Below are 9,214 nucleotides of genomic sequence, written 5' to 3'. Positions count from 1 at the left end.
ACTGCAGACGGTGACTGCAGCCATGAAATTAAAAGATGCTTACTCCTTGGAGAAAAGCTATGTCCAACATAGTCTGTGTATTAAAAAGCAGGGACATTCCTTTGCCAATAAAGGTCTGTCAAGTCAAAGCTTTGGTTTTTCCAGTAGTCATGTATGGATGTGAGAGTTGGACTATAAAGAAAGCTGAGCACCGAAGAATTGATGCTTTTGAACTGTGGTGTTGGAGAAGCCTCTTGAGAGTCCCTTGGACTGCAAGGAGATCAAACCAGTCCATTCTGAAGGAGATCAGTCCTGAATATTCACTGGAAGGACTGATGCTGAAGCTGAAGCTTCAATCATTTGGCCACCTGATGCAAAGAACGGACTCACTGGAAAAGACCCAGATGCTGGGAAAGAGAAAGATTGAAGTCAGGAGGAGAAGGGGACAAAAGAGGATGAGCTGGTTGAATGGCATCACCGACTCAATGGACATGAGTTTGAGTAAACTCCAGGAGTTAGTAATGGACAGGGAAGCCTGGTTTGCTGCAGTCCATGGAATCTCAGAGAGTTGGACATGACAGAGCAACTGAACTGAACTCTCATAAGGACTATTAGAATGTTGCTGGCAGAACTCTTACTGTCCACATGGGTAGTAGATATTTAAAATGTGGAAGATCAAGCATACTGTTGTGAACATTGATCATCACTTTATAAGTGTGTCTGCGGTAGTTAATAAATTGTCAAAAATAATAAGACTTCTGCCAAGAATAGAAAAAAAAATCAGAAGAGACCACTGTGAATTTTTTTTTTGAAAGATAATTTTCCTTGTAAATAACTTCTATGAGAAATATACAACCCTTCAGTGGTCAAATCTACATTCCCAGCTCCTGAAGTGAACAGTCTCTGAATTAGAATGCTACCAAAGATGCGGAGTTAAATAGAGACACAGCTACAGGGTGGCCATTACTTAAGTAACTTAATGAACACTGATACGGAGGAAATAAATCAAATGCAAACAATCAACACCAATCAAGGAAGCTGAGCATTTCGGGCACTTAAAATGTATTAAATGAATGTTTCAATCACAGTGGGTACTTTTTCACAAACTCTCTTAATCAGCTAGCATCATTTCCACCAAAGTGGCCCTTGCATGTAAATATGGTGGTCTGAAAAAAGCTGGTCCATTCCTATGCAAACACCATTAGGAATGGAAACTCTGCCGGGCATTTTCACTGATAGGAAACAGCAGATGCATTGGGAAAAGTCAGTGAAAATCACTTTTAGGAAAAAGGCATGGAATAATATTTTGTACATGGTTACAAAGATAAGAATGTCAAGGATTTCCCTGGTGGTCTAGTGGCTATGACTCTGCACTCCCAATGCAGGGGTCCAGGTTCAGTCCCTGGTCAGGGAAATAGACCCCACATGCCATAGCTAAGAGTTTGCGGGCTGCAGCTAAAAGTCCTATATGCCACAACTAAGAGTTTGCAGGCTGCAGCTAAAGATTCCACATGCGATGCTTAAGACCTAGCCCAGCCAAATAAATAAATGCCGATACTTAAAAGAATGAAACAAACACAGCAGTACAATGATACGAAGAGCGTGTTTCTAAAAACTGAACCCATAAAACAGGTGAACATTTTAAAAAAATAAGAATTTCAAACACAGAATAAAATTTAAGGTCTCATTCCAGGTGGCCAGGTCACCTTTTAACAGCAACCATTTTTGGCTTCTTACGTATTTTTTCATGAAAGTTCTAGTCATATAAAAGTTCTTATATGTGCATCTTTATTTGTATACTTATTGTGTTATATGTGAGTATAATTATCAGTACATAGTACTTAGTACATAAAGTACAGTAATGCTTTTAAGAATATAAACCATACATATATAGTTTATTTTTCTATATGATTTAATGAAATATATGTGTGTGTATATATATATATATATATGTAGGTGTGTATGTTTATGTTTATCACGACTCAATGGACATGAACTTGAGCAAACTCTGGGAGATAGTAGAGGACAGGGAAACCTGGCCTGCTGCAGTCCATGGGGTCACAAAGAGTTGGACATGACTCAGTGACTGAACAACAATGATGTATATGTGTGTATACATGTATATGTGTATGTGTATACATATATGATGTATATGTGTATATACAACACACACATATATACGTGGTTTATTTAAATAAGTGTATACTCAACTCATTGTTTTATACCTTACTCTTGGTATTTAATGATACATCATGAAGATCTTCCTGTATCTGCCTGTATCAGTTCAGTCGCTCAGTCATGTCTGACTCTTTGTGACCCCATGGACTACAGCATGCCAGGCTTCCCTGTCCATCACCAACTCTTGGAGCCTGCCCAGACTCATGTCCATCAAGTCGGTGATGACATCCAACCATCTCATCCTCTGTCATCCCCTTCTCCTCCTGCCTTCAATCTTGCCCAGCATCAGAGTCTTTTCCAATGAGTCAGTTCTTTGTATCAGGTGGCCAAAGCATTGGAGTTTCAGCTTCAGCATCAGCCCTCCAGTTGGCCTATATAGGTCTATCACATTCTGCTTAAGGTTTATGTATTATTTTATTGTACGAGCTCATCATTATTTATATAACCATTCCCTTGTAAGCTAACTAGATTCTGTCCAGTCTAGCCAGATTCTGTCCAGGATCTAGAGTTTCTAAACACACACAAATACATATACACACATTTAAATATAGAGTTGGAATTACTTGGGATTTTAAAAGCCAAATACTTTGATTCCAAGTATATATTCCGTTTCCAGAAATACCCACATACACACATACATATTCATATGTTCCACTTTACATGTAATATTCTGTCTAATTCTCATTTACTTATTAGTGTTGCATCTGTTTTACAGACTGTGGATCAGAGAAACAGAGGGGGTTAAATAATTTGCTAGAGTTCACCCAGATTATAAACACATGACCCTTCTTTTAAACCCAGGTCTCCTTTTAGTTTTGACTTGATTCATCTTTAATCTCTGTACTACAGTTTGAATATTTGATCAATGTGAAAAGAGTCATAATTGTATACATTTCAAAGAATGTGTATAACCCACCTCAAATTCAAAATGGCACATAATCCAGACCCAGCCCATCAGGGCATCCCACACATTGGCCTCAAAAATGACTCAGGGATGAGTACCTTGTCTAAACAGACCATTGAAACGAGATTCAGAATTTTCTGGACAAATCACCTTGATTTGTCTGGTTTAGAAATTGTGAGGATGGGAGATGGCATCATGGAGATGGCACCGTGATGAGAGATGCTGCCAGTTCCCCAAACTGGACATAATCTTACTGCCTTACAAGGGAATGGTTATATAAATGATGATGAGGACGGTACAGGGATGTTGAGAAAATCTGGATGACATCATACAGACACCTGTGTTTGAGCTGCATCTGCCACTGGGCATTTCGGTTATTACATAAGACAGTAACACCTTCTTCCCAACCCTCCTAATGCCCTTTGGGTTGGGTTTTCTTCCGCTTTGTCCCTTAGAGCCCTGACTTATATAGACGTCTCTCTTTCAGTTTCCAGTGTGTCCATATATGTACTCATCCTTACTAATATCTGTGGAAATTGACTTTTTCATATAAAATGAATAATATCTGTCTTGCCATCATCCTTTCTAATCTGCTCTCTGCTCTCCTTTCAGTTATTTCACTAGGACTCCCATTTGGCTATGTCCCTCTCTTTATCAGACATTGTTGGTGGCCTGTCAGCTTCTGCAGAGTGAAATCTCTTTGTTTTAGCTTGGTAGTCAAGGCCTGTGGATATCTGGTCAACCCAATGTTTCGGCGCCCCTGCTCTCCTCAAGTGTTGCCTCTTCCAGAGAGATCAGACGATGCACCGTCCTTCCCAAAGACAACAGGTGTCTTCATGACTTCACGCCTTTGCTACGCTGCTTCTTCCTTCATGAGTCACTTTTTCCCTCAGCCTGTCTTGGCGTATTCCATTCTGCTCCTTTAAAGTGAATGCTCATTTTTCAGGAGATCTGGAGCCTTTAATACCTCTGACAGAATGATATTCATTATATTAGATCAGAGTTAGTCATTCATGTGTCTTCTTCACGCCCTTGTTTGAGGGTTCCCTGGCAGCAACTGCGTCTTCTTCTGTGAGTCCCTAGGGAGCATAACATTGCCAAGTCAGAGCAGAAGCCAAAGCATGTGAATGAACTGACAGATAAATGAATGACTGGATGAACGGTGCGTATTTTCCTCTCTCTCTCCTTTTAAACAGCTGGCTTTTATTTATTTTTAACCTTTTTATTTTGTGTAGAAGTATAGCTGATTAATAAACCATGTTGTGATAGTCTCAGGTGAACAGCGAAGGGACTCAGCCATACGTATACATGTATCCTTCTTCCCAAACCCCCTTCCTATCCAGGCTGCCAGATAATGTTGAGCAGAGTTCACTGAACTCTACAGTAGGTCCTTGCTGGTTATCCATTTTAACTATAGCAATGGGTACCTGTCCATCCCGAACTCTGTAACTATCCCTTCCCCCTGACCGTCCCACTAGCAACCATACATTCTTTCTGTAAGCATACGCATCTCTTTCTGCTTATTCTCTATTTATTTGTAAGTCAGTCACATGGGTTTATGAATATAAGCAAAAATGATTGCTTTACTTTTTTTCCTTATTTGTACTATGTTGCAGGTTTTCAGTCTTTTGACTGCCATGAGGATTCTTTAATGTAACCAGACACTGAATACCTTGCCAGATACATTTACCTTGAGGATATTGATGATGGCTTTTATGGTTATTTGAGATCTCTCTAAGGCTTTGAATATGCATCAATTATTTCATTTTTCATTTATCTATTTGTTGACTTTTATTAAACACTTCATAGAGTCCAGACCTTGGTCCAGGCCACAGCTGGCCAAAGACAGCAAGAGTGTGCTTTCTACCTGTAGGAACAGCACAGCCTCTAGCCCAGCTCTTTTACAATTGGATCTCTTTGCTGCCCTCCACACACAAATAATAATCACTACTTATTAATAACTTTCTGTGTGTTAACAGTCATGTGGGTACTTTATGTATACTCATGATGACTCTCTTAACAACTCCGAGAGTTATCAAAAACCTCATTTCATGGAGGAAGAAACTGAAGCTCAGAAGCTGAAGTGTCTTGACTGAGAACTCAGCAGTGGAGCTGGCATTTGAACCATAATTTATTGATGTCAGTGTCACTACCCCATAATGCCTTTCCATGCTCATGTTCTCCTTTCAACCAGACCTCTTGACATGGAATTTCTTTTTTCCTTAAACAAATTTTTAAGCTCTTCCAAGCCCAAGCAGAAGATTATTTTAATGAAAATATTCTGCTTACCATGACTTCTCTCCTTTTTAACTTTTTTTTTACTGAAGTATTTTATCTTTCTTAGATGTCCTTTTCCATATCCATATTTTTGGTATCTGTATAATTAGAAGTATTTTGATTGCAAGCAACAGAAACCTATTTCATGCTGCTTTTAACAAAAGGAAGTACAGATATCTAAGTGACCTCAGACTATACTAGATACTGGATTTGGGAAGATTTTGTGTTAGCCTACAAAGTTTAATTGAAAGCAAATGGAGAAGAGGGCATGGAGGATGAGACAGTTGGATAGCATCTGACTGAAGGCAAAAGCAGAAGAGGGTGGCAAAGGATAAGATGGTTGGGTAGTGACACCAACTCAGTGGACATGAACTTGGGCAAACTCTGAGCAGTGGTGAGGGGCAGGGAGGCCTGGCATACTGCAGTCCATGGGATTGCAAAGGGTTGGACATGACTTAGCTACTGAACAACAGCAAAGTCTAATAGGTGAATTCAGGAATGAAGGTATCAGAGACTGAACCCCAAGATTTGGGGCTGGAGCCAGTGGCCCAATACTGGGAAGATATTCCCTTTTCGTGCTCCCCTCTTACCTCCGCTTGTCTCTGCCTCTTGGTGGATGGGCAGTGTCAGATGATAAACTTCTCCTAAACAGCCAAGAAAGAATGAGGAGACCAATCCAACAGTTCATCTTTTGAGCATCATGATATCTGCCTTCCCCCAAAGCGTGGGTCAGAAGAATCCCTGGAAATGGCCTCCATTGACTTGGCTTTGAGCTTGTCCTGCACTGGACCTTTGATGCTTGGGAGGAGAGTGGTGTTGTACTTGACAGCCCCGTGATGACATCATGGGTTGAAGTCATTGGCCAAAAGCAAGAGGGGTGATCCCACCAGCAGAGGGGACATGAGAAAATATGCTGGGAAATGAAATATTAGGTGCCATAGTCCATGACAGAAGGAAGAGCCAGGATTTGTACTAATATAATTATATGTGGACAGCAGGTAGAGAGCATTTGTCCCAGTCTGTCTGGGACTGCCTTAGTTTATGATGTCTCCTCCTGGAATCCTGTCCAGGACAGCACTTGTCACTCTCAAAAAATATCCAGGTTAGATGATGTATGATGTTGCCACTCTGACAATCCAGTACAATATGTGAAATTGTGGTTGTCTTGGGAAACTTGGTGAATGGTCTTTATTCTCTTGTTCCCAGGATCATTCCAGACACATAACAGTCCCCCAGTCTTCCATGGGTTGAGGAGTAACTTAAGAGTATTGAACCAAGCCATGGTCTGGAATCAGATGGGCACTCCTCTAGTGTCTATTCTGATAGTTGTACTTAGGTGATCTGGAGCCATCAGAACACCTGTCTGAGCCTCACCTTTAAAACAGTAGAATTATCAGATGCCACATCTCCTTCACTAAAGTGTTAGCAAGGGGAAATTTGCTGATGCTTTGAATTGTACAGTTCTGTCCTAGCTGTGGTAGTAGTATTAAGAGCCACCATAAAATTTGAGTGTTCATCTGTCTAGACATCTTGCCAAAGTCTTTGCATGAATTACGTCATCTTGTCAACGGAACAGCCCTTTAGTATCTGTGTTACAGATGAGAACACTGGAGCACAGAAAAGCAAAGATATGTGCCTAAAGTCATGGGGCAAAGACTCGACAAAGGTCAGATTAAAACATAGACCAAGGCTGTTCAGCACTGGGCAGTGTTGAATTACTTTCCGATAGGGAGTGTGTGTGTGTATGTGTGTATGAGAGAGAGAGACAGAGTTTTCCTTCCCAACTCTGCCGTATTCCACTGACTTGCTCAGAGGAAGTCAGTGGCCACATAATCCTAAGGACATAATCCTATGTCCCCCAACACGGCAGAGCCGACCCGCACTGCCTAATGGCTCTGGGATGACCCCATACTGAGGGACGTCCGTCCTTCTGTTCTCTGACATTGATGTTACTGTCACTTGACAGTGAGCTTTATCATCAATCCGTTCAAGTACAAAAGGCCACTGTTCGGAAACTGTCATTAAAAGCAGTCTCTCTCTTTTAAAAAGCAATCTCTCCTTTTATTCCTTCCATAATAGGAGCCAGTGTACCAGAAAGGTCTGACCTTAAGTTGAGCCTGTTTAGTTTTTTTTTTTTTTAAGAAATAGAATAGGTTATGTTTTTAGTGTATTTAAGATTGGAGGCACAGAATTAGAATGGAGCTGGAGGTGGAAGAAAATAGAAGGCAGGGTGGGAGAGAAGAGTAGTGGCCTTGGGTTTTCTTTGCTCTTGGATAATGGGCATTTCTCGTTAAATCAACTCAGTCTATTTCACAACCTGTCCCCTGGTGATGTATATACTCTTTGGACAGGGCTGTGGGCTGCCCAAAGATCTCTTTTAGCCATAGGACATGAGTATAAATAAGCTTTATGTAGTTACAGCTGCTAAGAGAGATTATGGATAGAGTGTCTTCTAAAAGGATAGGGCAGTGTGTTGATTGTTACAGGGACGTGGGGAAAGAGAGAAGAGAGATGATCCTGAAGGGAGAGATGGGGTGAGTTCTACTGAACAAAATTCCCCCGTGATCTTCATCACTTTTTAACAGCCCTTTGGGGAGGTGATTTTATTTTAATTGAAAAAAATAGAGATATTTGTGGTTGAAAAGTGGCTCAGCATGGAAGTTAAGAACACAAGTTTTGCGACCAGGCATCCCAGGTTCAGAATTAGCCTTTGTCATGTATGTGCGTCACACAACTAGCGTGCAAGTTGCTTAATCTCTCTGTGCCTATTTCCATGGCGATGACTGTACACGTTAGCTGGGAAGATGAAATGAAAGGAGGTGACATGTGGAAAGAGTTTAGAGAAGAACTTGGCAGAGCGTGAGGGCTCAGCCAACATGTATTCATTTTTATGCATTTTATTTTTCAAAATTAGTTTATTACTTTTTGTTTTGTTTTGTTTTGTTTTTGGTTGTGGTGTCACCTGTGGGATCTTACTTACCTGACCAGGGATCCAACCTGTGTCCCCTACATTAGAAGCACGGAGTCCTAACCACTGGCCACCCAGAGAAGTCTCCAACGTTTGTTCTGCTTATTCATTCTTATCCTTTGTTCTTCTTCTTCTTAATATTTATTATTTGTTCTTATTTATGGGTACATGACCATGACAAAAATAAAAAATTGATTCTTTCACACTTTGAACGTGTAATGAAGGAGGCCCAGTTGGGGTTTAATTGTTGCTGGTTGGCTGCTTATTGTTGTTGTTGAGTCATTAAGTCATGTCTGACTCTTAGTGACCTCATGAACTGCAGCATGCCAGGCTCCCCTGTCCTTCACTACCTCCAAGAATTTGTTCAAATTCATGTCCATTGAGTCAGTGATGCTACCAAACCATTTCATCCTGTGCCACCCCCTTTTCCTCCTGCCCTCAAACCTTCCCAGCCTCAGAGTCTTTTCCAGTGAGTCAGATATTTGCATCAGGTGCCCAAAGTATTGGGGCTTCAGCTTCAACATCAGTCCTTCCAGTGAATATTCAGGGTTGATTTCCTTTAAGATTGACTGGTTTGATCTTGTGATGACGGAGCATTTGAGTAGAGACCAAACAGATGAGAGGGACGCAGCTGTAGGTCAAGCATCCTCACGAAAGGAAACAGAAGGTGCCTAGGTTCTGAGGAAAGAAAAGAGATTGGTGTTGGAGAAGCTGAAAGAACCCAGGTTGTTGGAGTGTGGTGGGCAGGGGGTTCTGAGGAAAGAAATGAGATTGGTGTGTTGGAGAAGCTGAAAGAACCCAGGTTGTTGGAGTGTGGTGGGCAGGGAGTTCTGAGGAAAGAAAAGAGATTAGTGTGTTGGAGAAGCTGAAAGAACCCAGGTTGTTGGAGTGTGGTGGGCAGGGGACAG

The 9,214-nt window shown here is 41.2% G+C and overlaps 1 non-coding gene across 1 annotated transcript; it reads left to right on the top strand.

The window, feature by feature from the left end:
- The first annotated feature begins 1,321 nt into the window (after positions 1-1,321).
- Positions 1,322-1,393, top strand: TRNAG-CCC (transfer RNA glycine (anticodon CCC)). Its single transcript has one exon. It is a non-coding gene; the product is annotated as a tRNA-Gly (tRNA).
- The last annotated feature ends 7,821 nt before the right edge of the window (positions 1,394-9,214 follow it).

Source organism: Capricornis sumatraensis, chromosome 3 (genome assembly GCF_032405125.1).
Source record: "Capricornis sumatraensis isolate serow.1 chromosome 3, serow.2, whole genome shotgun sequence".
Lineage (NCBI taxonomy): Eukaryota > Metazoa > Chordata > Mammalia > Artiodactyla > Bovidae > Capricornis > Capricornis sumatraensis.
The sequence above is the reverse complement of the archived record's forward strand: the minus strand, read 5'-3'. Positions and strand labels throughout refer to the sequence as shown.